This window comes from Ostrea edulis, chromosome 1, assembly GCF_947568905.1.
Source record: "Ostrea edulis chromosome 1, xbOstEdul1.1, whole genome shotgun sequence".
In the NCBI taxonomy this organism is placed as follows: Eukaryota; Metazoa; Mollusca; class Bivalvia; order Ostreida; family Ostreidae; genus Ostrea; species Ostrea edulis.
Genome location: NC_079164.1, coordinates 86,597,009 through 86,610,012, shown reverse-complemented (window position 1 = coordinate 86,610,012; position 13,004 = coordinate 86,597,009).

The following is a 13,004-nucleotide window of genomic DNA, read 5'->3' as shown; positions in this document are numbered from 1 at the left end:
TTCCAAAGGGGGCATAATTATTTTACACATTTTTACACATGTAAATCACTTCAAATGTGGACAACTTCCATTTTTTTTAAAAATGTGACCGGGCGTAAATTTTTAAACAATCCCTTGCTACCAAAGTCTACACTGTGTTGACGAAAAGGCTAATTAAGGTTCTGTGCAATTTTCACAAATATTTGATACACGGTACACACACACACACAAAAGTCACGATCAATATACATGTTGTACTAAAATTTCCACAATTTGAAGAATTTGTATCCAATTATATAATAAAAGACGTAATAAAAATAATATGCATGTTAGAGATAAATTCCAAAGGGAAGGAGCATTGCCAGGGATCGTTCAGAACAGACGGTGTTGATTAAAAGAACCTTTGACTAACTATGGCTAATTTTAAAATTTTGGATAAAAATTTTTAGCCATACATGTAAACACGGAATATATAATTTCAGGTATGATATTGTCAGCAACAAAAAAGTGCATGCTAATGATATATACATGACATACAATACAGTTGTATCTAGATAAGCATCTATCTAATATCAATTATTCTGATGCGATGTACGTATAAAAATGTACTTGTATTATGAATGTAAAATAATAACGTACCAACACCCCCCTCCCCCACACAATATTCAAGGTACTATTTAAACATGGGGAATTTACAAAGTAAAGTAATTTAGACATAAAGCGATATTGATAGCAATGGAAAAATTTGCAAAATTATTTAGACATACAACTACAAGTAATCGAAGCATAAAACTATGACAATATAAAATTGGGTAATTAAAAAATAAAAGTGAAAGTAAATTAATTTAGATATAAAACGATAACGTTATGAGATATAATGGTTAGTAGAGGCAGACGGAACTGTGTGTGATTTGAAAATATATATATTAATTAATATAAAATTTCAATATTCTATATCGGATTTTAGGAATGTATAATGCGCCCGCATTACACATATGGAGAAATGGTGGACTTTTTATGAATGAGATACACGTACAATGTACACACCATGTGACACAACCCTTAGACGCAGCATGATTTTGTTGTCCTTGAAACCTGTTCAAGAGGGATTGAAAAGTAGACAATCTCCGTTGTCTAGTCTTGTAACTAGATAATTTACCCAAGCCGTGCATGCATCCGTTGTTATGAAGCACCAAATTCGTGATTTAATATACTGCAACTGATACACTGCTCTGGGACTGTTAAGCATTATTTATTTAAAATATTTGGCTATGTTTAATTTCCCTTCGGAGTATCCCTCAAATTCTTAGACACAAACAGTGTTCTGAAAATGCAGTGAGATCTTATTTTCAAATACAACCTGTCATTAGCTTGATTGCTGTCTGACGTGTTTCATACCAATTGTTAGGCGTTCCTTACAGTGATTTTGACTACGCATTACTCTGTTTACTTAATAGACCCATGACAGGTGGGACGTGACTGGTCAACAGGAGATGGTTGCTTATCCTTGGCATCTGGTTCCTCCTCTGGTGTGTCCATGGATTCGTGTTTGCCCTGTTCTAAATTCTGTATTCTTCGTGAGATTGTTCACTATTCGTTGTCTTCACTTTTTCTTTATATATCAAACAACAATATATACACGTAGTTCTGATCAAACTGTAATTTTTAAAGTAAAAAGACAGAATACAATATGCTTTTAATATAAATACTGCTTTCTGAGTTCTTATTCGCGCTCTAAAACTTTTACATTCATTTATATATAAATCAGGCAAGTAAGAAATAATTATATATGTAACGGCCTTCATATCGCATCGAACATGATAAATATATTGATAACAACTATTCTGGGAGTATTGTATAAGCAATACATGTCCCCTACCGGAAATCAACGTGTTCGAAGAAAATAGTTATCGATCTGCAATACATATGTTACAACGGCTGGCTTCTTGGAAAAACAATTGCTCGATTATATTCCTCGTATTTCTATATTTTGTAGTCTGTTTAGATTAGTGGGGTTAACCGGTGCGGTTACTGGTTTGTAGATCGTGATTTTAAATCCTGCAAGGGTATAGATTTTTCCCCAACTTCAATTTTCACTTAAACAAAACAATTTTCTTTGGTGTGTTATTAGTCCTTAGTATGTCATATGTGGAAGAAAATGATTACAATATGACAGCCAGTTCTTTATGAAAAATCCCGAGCCCTTTAATTTGAAACCTCCGCTTTGATTTTCAATGTAAAAGACATAAACAATACTAGTATTACATTTGCCGTAAGCATACATTGACAAGCACATTCATATCTCCCGGAAGAGTAAAGAGAAAGATAAAACACCACACCCATGTGCGGAAGAAATTATTCTGATTACTAGACTTCACATACTATTTACTGAAAACCGGCATAATAAATCTCTATAAGGCGACAATTCAAATTAGCAAATTCCACAGCATCTAAGAAATAAACAACCATTCAAAAACATTTTAAGGTGGATCGATCCCCTCAGGTGATGATATAGGTTTTATGCAAACTCTTCATTTAATCAAACTTTAATTGAGCATGATAGAAATGAAAAGTGAAGATAACGAACAAGGATTAATCTCATAACTCCTACATAAAGCAATAAAAAATAGATAATTGAGCAAACACGGATCCTTGGACACACCAGTGGTGGGATCAGGTGCCTAGGAGGAGTAAGCATCCCCTTTCGACCGGTCACACCCACCGTGAGCCCTAGATGTTGATCAGGTAATAAGCTAAGAACTTACTAAAACTATTCTTTTGAACATTTTCGGGCATGATAGAAAATACTTCCATGCGTTTCCTAGATATCATTTCTGAAAATGATCTTGAAAACAGATTATATGGCTGACCAACAAAAACGTATCAGATATGCTGATAGAGTGATATAAAACTTTCCCTGTGTCTTAAATTTGTTTCAAATGATGGATCACTTTGTGAACGAAGCCCGAACACGAGATGTTGCGTACGCATCCTATACTATTTTCATGAAGTGTTAGTGATAGGGCATAACAAATATCTCAGAGAGAGAGAGAGAGAGAGAGAGAGAGAGAGAGAGAGAGAGAGAGAGAGAGTAAATATATCTTAAATAGAGCTTGTCTGATCTCTTGTTTCTGTTGGTCGCCCAAGCCACCCATTTTTTTTTTGGTTGTATTTTTTTAAAATATTCAATTATCCATACCAAGTCGCACGAATTCAGAAAGCGCGACACCCTTCTTTGATTGTTACCAATCATTGATAATTATTGGTTTAATAATTATAGATACAATGACACGGTTACCCAACCATGAAGCTTGGACTTGGGGTGTACCAAGTTATTTGGTACACGCAAAAGTGTTTTGTTCGAGGTGTGAAACATGTATTATGCGTCATGGGACGATAGAATGGGTTAGAGGACATCGATGGGGTTAATTCAAGGAAACACTATTACTAAGTTTATTTAGAGGGTACATAAGAACTTGGAACAGATGGTAAAACGTTAAATAACCTTAAAAACAATGGCCCTAACTTGGTAAACAGGCGTTAAGTTTTACCAGGCTTTGGTCACATATATGTATAATCTGTGACGTTTCAATATGAGTGAAAAATTCTCGACGGGACATAAAACAAACTAATAAAAAGCGTATTTGATTAGTGTTTGTTTTACGTCCCGTCGAGAATTTTTCACCCAAACTGAGACGTCACCAATTATACGTGATTGTGGTCGGGTTCGATATTCCAATGACCCGTGACGTATAACTATAAGTTCCGCGAGAGTGGGACTTCAGTGCTTTGTGTGTTTTGTATGTCCAGGCGTGGTCTCCTGCTTGTTTAGGTAGCTATGTCGTGTTATACTGCATGTTAATATATATGTGCCGTTCTTGGCACACTGATTTCGACTGCGGATAACTCCGTTTACCTGATCAGGATATAGGGCTCACGACGGGTTAGTCCGAAATATCTGACGTTTTCCTGGTTTTTTTTATGATTTTTATATTTACCGTGCCAGGAAAACGTCAGAACCGGCGCCATTACGTAAACTGGAAATTCGCCGCCTCCAGCTGGAGGCGGCATTCTCGGGCCGATTTTAAATACTTTGGAGTCGAATTCAATGTTAAACTCATAATTAATCAACAAAACGAAGCTTCTTGTACTTACTGTTCTGCCCCGGAGGCAGTAGTATAACCAATCGTACACAGTTACTCCAATACAAATTCTGAATAATATATTTATTTCTCCCAAGTGATGTATTCCATAATACATGAAGATGAGGCTGAGTAGATGTGTGTGTGAGTGTGGTAAAAGGCTGTAAAAGTACAAAGAATGAAATTACATTTTGGAATAATATCTATAATGGCACACCATACATTAGAAAAATTCAAGAAAAATACTTAATAACACCAAGTGCTTTCCATAACTTTTTCTGACAAATAGGGGTTTACTTTGTATAAGTACTTATCAACAAAATTGCAGGAAATATGTCATTAACTACATATATAATTCACATAGATTGCAAACATTACTATAAATTAACTGCACAAAGCCTAAAATAAATTGTTCAAGCTCATAGGGACTACAATATCTACCCAAGACACGTGCCGTAGAAATATCTGTTAAATTTAAAGTTATATAAAATATCTCAATGAAACTAACGATGGGAACAACATTTAAATATTGTAAAAAACAATTCTACAAATGCACAAATATAATGCATAGCTACTTACATTGTAGTAGGCCACAAATTATAGAGATGTTGGAAAACAAAAGATGGCGGCAATAAACGTTAAAGGGAGATTACTCTAAATAAAACTTTGCAATAATTGAAAAGAACAATAACTCCTGAACAGATAAAAATGGAAAATTACCAAATTACCATAGTGTGGGGCATAACACTTACTAATATCAATTTTATGGGTTCATTCATCACATAAACAGCCTGATGAAAACATTTTAAAAAACTGTCGAGCTGTTTTGAGTCACGTGACTCGTTCGCTCAAATGACAGCGAAAATTCGGTTGACTACAATTGTGTGCTTCTGTTATCGAATTCTGAAGTGATATTTTCTTTTAATCGGTATTAGTAAGTATAAGAAGCATAGTTTTATTGATTAATTATGAGTTGGAGGCGGCGAATTTCCAGTTTACGTAATGGTGCCGGTTCTGACGTTTTCCTGGCACAGTAAATATCAAAACAATGAAAAAGCCAAGAAAACGTCAGATATTTCGGACTAACGGCGGGTGTGACCGGTCAACAGGGGATGCTTACTCCTCCTAGGCACCTGATCCCACCTCTGGTGTGTCCAGGGGTCCGTGTTTGCCCAACTATCTATTTTGTATTGCTTATAGGAGTTATGAGATTAATCACTGTTCGTTATCTTCACCTTGCATGTATCAATATACCTTCGCTTTGTAATTGCTTGACATTTGACACAGCAAGAATGTCAACAGAATTGCCACAATTTAGACCTGAGCTTAGCACTCAGGGCCGTAGCAGTGAGGATTCTTTATCTTGCCAACGCCTGCTGCGACATGGGACCTCTTATTTCAAGGTTATATCTGAAAGACCCGTGATTCGCATTTCTGAATGCTTTACAGCGTTTGACGAAGGAACAATCACTACCTATATTTACGTTTGACATGGCCTTGGCAAAATGTGTATTTGAAATTGTCATGTGAAAAGAAAATCCCATCTTTGGAAAAGACTACTGGATGGCTTAGGGTCAGCACTGATACATCTGGAACCGTCACAACAGCTCCTCTATCAACGTTAGTTTACATGAAAGCTCTTCCAAGCCTAAATGTTTCTGCGAGTAAAAGACCAGCTATAAGTGAAAGGAAAACAGAGAGAGGAATAGTTCCACTGAGGCCTAGACCAGACCCATTAGACAAGGCTAGCATATTATACAATCAATTGTTTTCTGTCATCAATGCAGCAGATTTCAAATTAGGACAGATATTATAAACATACCAATGAAAAGGTGAAGTGACGAACAGAAACACGGACCCGTAGGGCTCGGGTCGAGATCAACTCTCGGGACAAATCCCAGGTCCGAGATCAACATTAGAGTGTGATATAATATTTATCGAATTTCATTCCCAGAAGTGTTATGTTTTGTATATAAACATCTCAGATATCCTCTCTGAATGTTTTATCATACATGGACAAATCCTGAATTAGTCAAAATATTTAAAAGTCTCTGAATCAGTTGAGTTTTCATAATGATAGTTTTGGTGACCAAAACAGCAACCCCCCCCCCCCTCCATGTGTAGCGTTTTTGCAATATAATACCGGTCACTATCCAACGCAGACCAAGAAATTGTCCTTACACACTGGTACGTTATTGAGACCCATATTACAGTCTAATGTAGAACAATGTTGACCTTCAGGAAATTGGTGATGATCCAACGTCGTTTTGTAACATTGTTATATGTATGGCTGCCAACCGCAGGATGAGCAGCGTCACGCCTAGGATCAACTATAACTTCAATGAACGCTTCGTCAGGAGCGCCCCCGTAGGATGAGCAGCGTCACGCCTATGATCAACTGTAACTTCAATGAACGCCTCGTCAGGAGCGCCCGGGTACGGCACAAACCAAAGTGATACTGTTGTTTAGAATCAATATCAATATGGCGAATATTCCAAAATCCTATTTTATCTTACTAGCAGTTTCCAAGAACGGCCATAGCACGAATTTTCAATACATGTACACCTTATGCCATAATCTTAAACACGTGTACACATGTATATCTCTGTGTGAAGTGCCACATATTTGATCCTTTTCAGTGATCTGAATCATTTAAAAGTGAATTCGTTATTGCCCCAACACCTACCATGACACAAAACCTAAGATTTTGAAAGAACATACGCGACATTTCTCAATATTGTATAATATTTTGTGATATTTCGGGTACAAATCACTTTCACCCTATCTTGTTTCTACAAAAGTAGGGCATATTACCATGTTTGTTTTAGAGTCAGCATATTTTGATAGTTCCTGGTTGAAGAAAGTAAAACTATAAAGTAAGCTCTTATGTTTTACAAAGGGTAGTATATATGGATTGATTGTGTATTGTTTACTCATAATATTTCAATCATATGGAGACGTCACCATTGCCGATAAAGGGCAGTAGAATTTAGACCAAACTTCAAGTCACAGGTTCTTAAAATAACAAAGATATACGTCATCGTTCTCTCGATTTCACTTGTTTATTTTTACTAGGACATTTACCGGTCCAGGTCACGGAGTCGTTTCTCGCCTATGACAGCAGCGAAATTCAGAATAGTGTGGAAGATTTCGGATATGTAAGTTAATACTTTCGAAATCTAGAAACTGATAAATGCATTTTATCAACATATCTTATCTAGTAAACTGTTTTAAACCACAAAAACTCAATTTCCAATGGTAAATTGTTTAGTTCTCAGCCATTTTTACGTGGACCCCTATTTCTGGTCTGGATTCTTGGAACATGAAGTAGGACAATGTTAATAACACAACAGTGTTGGCATTCACAAACACCTGTCACGCAGTGAAACAGGTAAGATGTAAGATGCAACGCTGTTATCACCATGCCGGTAACGTCACCGAGTTCTGACTCCAGCGGGACACCATATCTTGCATATATATCTAGTGGTTGGTTTGGGCCCCCGTACCTGGTCCGATCCCGTGACTAGTGTATCCATTCCCTACGATAATTTACATAAAAGGCAGGGCCGTAACTGCCGATGAGGCAGACGAGGCAACTGCCTCGTCTGATTTTTTGGCAAAAAAGAAAATAAAATTATATAAATGTTATATTATAGGATATATGTTTAAAATGAAGACAAGCACCTTTGTCTTTGACACCATATTACGATTCTTTACATAGTACAAATGAAACACAAACATGATAAATTGGGATTTAAAAAGTGTCATTTTCAGTCGTAAAGTCAATCGGCGGCCCCCAATCCCCTGCCTCCCCTGATTTAGAACCCTACTTACGGCCCTGAAAGGAGTAAATCAAATATATTTTATTTAATCAAAAATGCAGTTTTAGTAGAAAGCAATCTGGGAAAACAATTAAAACCCCTGCTGGACTCGAACCCGCGATCTACTGTTCAGCAACTAACGTGCTAACCTTATGAGCTACTCACCTATGCAATTTAATCAGATAGAAATGTACTAGTATTGTTAAAATTTATATTTTCATGCATGTTTAAAACGGAAGTCAGCCATTTAGACGATGCAGAGTACCTCCTTGAATTAAGACATAAACTCGTCAGACGAGTAAGTGAACAAACGGAATTTTAGTATAAAAATGCGGGAAAATTTAAACACAGAACATAAAAACAACCAATAAAATCAAGTACGTTATAGTGAATCTGCAAATGGAATAGCCTTTCACATCTCTCCATTTCCTGAAACACTCACAGAAGGAAAAATTTTCATTCCGTTAAAAATAACCCCAGAAGTTTGTTTTTTTTTTTTTTGTTTTTTTTTTTTTTTGTTTTGACTTTACATAATAATCCCCCCCCCCTAAAATATACAATATGAAAATTGTTCTAAGGTTCACAATATGCTAAAATTTTCAACTCTTTGGGGCAGCTGATTGTTATGTTTACCCATTCATAATTAGATAACAATGTGTGTTAAAGATAACTTTAAGACCAAAACCGTAGTCCGACATGACAAAATCACGAACATAGAATCTCACGAAGCAAGTGATTTATAGTATAGATCGTACTCTTCTTAATGTATCGATAGATAGAAAACTCAAAAGCATTGGCCACTGCTAACTCACCCAAGTTGAAAATAAATCACCGCAGGGTTTAATAATGCAATGTAATAATATTCAAGAGCCAATTCAAAAAGTTACAGAGTTCGGTTGGCTTGGTAACCTAAACTGGTTACGTCAACATTGCATTTTTATTTCTTATCACACGTAGTGCAAATTGTTACAGAGTTGATATTAAGGTGTTTATAGTGACAGAGTTGATATTAAGGTGTTTGTAGTGACAGAGTTGATATTAAGGTTTTGTAGTGACAGAGTTGATATTAAGGTGTTTGTAGTGACAGTGTTGATATTAAGGTGTTTGCAGTGACAGAGTTGATGTTAAGGTATTTGTAGTGACAGAGTTGATATTAAGGTGTTTGTAGTGACAGAGTTGATATTAAGGTGTTTGTAGTGACAGAGTTGATATTAAGGTGTTTGTAGTGACAAAGTTGATATTAAGGTGTTTGTAGTGACAGTATTGATATTAAGGTGTTTGTAGTGACAGAGTTGATATTAAGGTGTTTGTAGTGACAGAGTTGATATTAAGGTGTTTGTAGTGACAGAGTTGATATTAAGGTGTTTGTAGTGACAGAATTGATATTAAGGTGTTTGTAGTGACAGAGTTGATATTAAGGTGTTTGTAGTGACAGAATGATATTAAGGTGTTTGTAGTGACATAGTTGATATTAAGGTGTTTGTAGTGACAGAGTTGATATTAAGGTGTTTGTAGTGACAGAGTTGATATTAAGGTGTTTGTAGTGACAGAGTTGATATTAAGGTGTTTGTAGTGACATAGTTGATATTAAGGTGTTTGTAGTGACATAGTTGATATTAAGGTGTTTGTAGTGACAGAGTTGATATTGATGTGTTTGTAGTGACAGTGTTGATATTAAGGTGTTTGTAGTGACAGTGTTGATATTAAGGTGTTTGTAGTGACAGAGTTGATATTAAGGTGTTTGTAGTGACAGAGTTGATATTAAGGTGTTTGTAGTGACAGTGTGATGTTGAGATGTATAGTAGAGCACTGCTAGGGTATATGGTGTGTTGGTTGTTTGTTTTACATCCCATCAAGAATTTTTCACTTATATTGAGACGTCACCAGCTGTAGGTGAAATACCACAAATTTAGACGTATGCTTAGCGCTCAGGCCTGTAGCAGTGTGGGTTCTTTAACGTGCCAACGCCTGCCGCGACACGAGAAGAAATTCACTTCTTCAGTAGGTATAGACCGTGTTCCTTCCCTCTCTATAACTTCTTTAAATTCCAAGTGAAGGGACTAGACTGTTATCGTTCTCATCACATCCAGAACTTAATGATCTCTTTAAACTCTCTAAATTTTACCTGATTTTCTTCCATTGATTTTATAAGTTACATTTGTATATGTTATAAAAGTTAAAAATCATTTTGGGTTTATCAGTCACCATAGATAGATAGAGAGATAGATAGAGAGATAGAGAGAGATAGATAGATAGAGAGATAGATAGATAAAATTAGGTAAGGTAAAGATTTTAATTTGAAGTATGTATTTTTAATTTTAAAGAATTACCTGTCAGTGACCTTAATTCATGTAGGATTCATTACAATTACTTATATTAGAAAAATAGTTCCATTATATGTTACATAACTTAAAAAATGTAAGGCATACAACGTATTACCATAACCCGGGTCTGCTCGAGTGATTATAGATAGACAGACGGAAAGCACGATGGTTAGATGATGTCCACGTAATGCACGAGAGTAGATGATTACTGGCAAAACAATATATTATACCACCAATCTAAGCAGATCACTATCACAAATGTTAAACACCATCTTATACCACCAATCTAAGCAGATCACTATCACAAATGTTTATCACCATCTTATACCACCACCACCAATCTAAGCAGATCACTATCACAAATGTTTACCACCATCTTATACCACCAATCTAAGCAGATCACTATCACAAATGTTTATCACCATCTTATACCACCAATCTAAGCAGATCACTATCACAAATGCTTACCACCATCTTATACCACCAATCTAAGCAGATCACCACAAATGTTTACCACCATCTTATACCACCAATCTAAGCAGATCACTATCACAAATGTTTATCACCATCTTATACCACCAATCTAAGCAGATCACTATCACAAATGTTTACCACCATCTTATACCACCAATCTAAGCAGATCACTATCACAAATGTTTATCACCATCTTATACCACCAATCTAAGCAGATCACTATCACAAATGCTTACCACCATCTTATACCACCAATCTAAGCAGATCACTATCACAAATGTTTATCACCATCTTATACCACCAATCTAAGCAGATCACTATCACAAATGTTTATCACCATCTTATACCACCAATCTAAGCAGATCACTATCACAAATGTTTATCACCATCTTATACCACCACCACCAATCTAAGCAGATCACTATCACAAATGTTTACCACCATCTTATACCACCAATCTAAGTAGATCACTATCACAAATGTTTATCACCATCTTATACCACCAATCTAAGCAGATCACTATCACAAATGTTTATCACCATCTTATACCACCAATCTAAGCAGATCACTATCACAAATGTTTATCACCATCTTATACCACCAATCTAAGCAGATCACTATCACAAATGTTTACCACCATCTTATACCACCAATCTAAGCAGATCACTATCACAAATGTTTACCACCATCTTATACCACCAATCTAAGCAGATCACTATCACAAATGTTTACCACCATCTTATACCACCAATCTAAGCAGATCACTATCACAAATGTTTACCACCATCTTATACCACCAATCTAAGCAGATCACTATCACAAATGTTTATCACCATCTTATACCACCAATCTAAGCAGATCACTATCACAAATGTTTTATCACCTTAAAGGAAACGGATTAATATAAGTTTTATAACTTGTGTCCGAATCTTATTGCAATTCATTATACCTCTGTTGTAAATCATTTTTATTGTTCAATGTACTGCATGTACCTGATTACATTGCAATAAGATAATGTGTACACTAATGCACGAGAATTTGTTAACACTGCGCATTGCATACATTAAAAAAAACATTCCATATGTATCACCATATTTCTTAATTGTTGCTAAATTCCTAAACTACAACAATTGATATTGATCCTTTGTTTATTAACTCGTACACTTCTTTTAAATCGAACGCAATGTTTCATATAAAAAATGTATTGCTCCGATTTATGTTTTCATTGATAATGCTTTCTCATCCTGAACGAAAAGTAGACTATGAATACATTGATTTTAAGATCTTAACAGATATATAAATGTCATATTTGCATACTTTAAACTGGACAATTATCCGTATATTCTAATTTTTGATGGGTAGTACATATGCAAAACTAATACACAGACAGTATAATCAAGTCTATATGATCAATGTATATTCAATATAGTAACAACAAATTAACTGAATATGTGTAAAATATGTTAATTGCACTATTCAATATGAAATTAATGGTTTCTATGGAAAATACAGACTGAAGACAGATTGTCTATAGCAGATGAATAGTTTATTTCGCACATTATAGTTGGAGGACCCCAGCTGTGTTAGAATTTCAGACACAGAAGTAGTTGTCTTTCTTTCACTGCAACTTGTTACAGAAAATTAGCTATAATCAATAAAACGTCGACAGATAAGAATTGATTGGTTGTTTTATTTTTTCATCCAGATCTCTGCGTAACCACCGCTGTATGGGGGTAAGCATTTTAAGATCCATAATCCTTTCAAAGTGTTAAAGGCCTTTTGATTTTATTCAGGCTCCGCCATGTGGTGGGTGCCCTTTAGTATTAAGCACTCTCTCAGTCCGTCGGTCAGCATTTTCTCTGGCACGCGATGAGTTTTAAGTATCCTTGGGAGGATTTTCATAAGTTGTATACATAATACTGTAAATGTATTACATTTAGTTGTGTATTCAATTTAGCGCCTTTGGCGAAACGCAGCTTCCGCTAAATCAAGTACATCGCTAAATGCCATCCGTAAATCTAGATGTTTAAAGTAATTCAGGAATACGCTAAATCAAATCTACGCTAACTTGTTGAAAAAACGATTTCCGCCAAATATAATAGGTTTACAGTACTTGGATTAGACAGAGGAACTCTCCATTGATCGACTTTGTCGTTATCATCATGTTAAGTTTGGTGAACGTGGACCAGACATTGTAAATTCCACACCCACTTAGGTCTCCATTTTCAGAATGATGATTTGTGGATCTACTTTCAATTCACAAA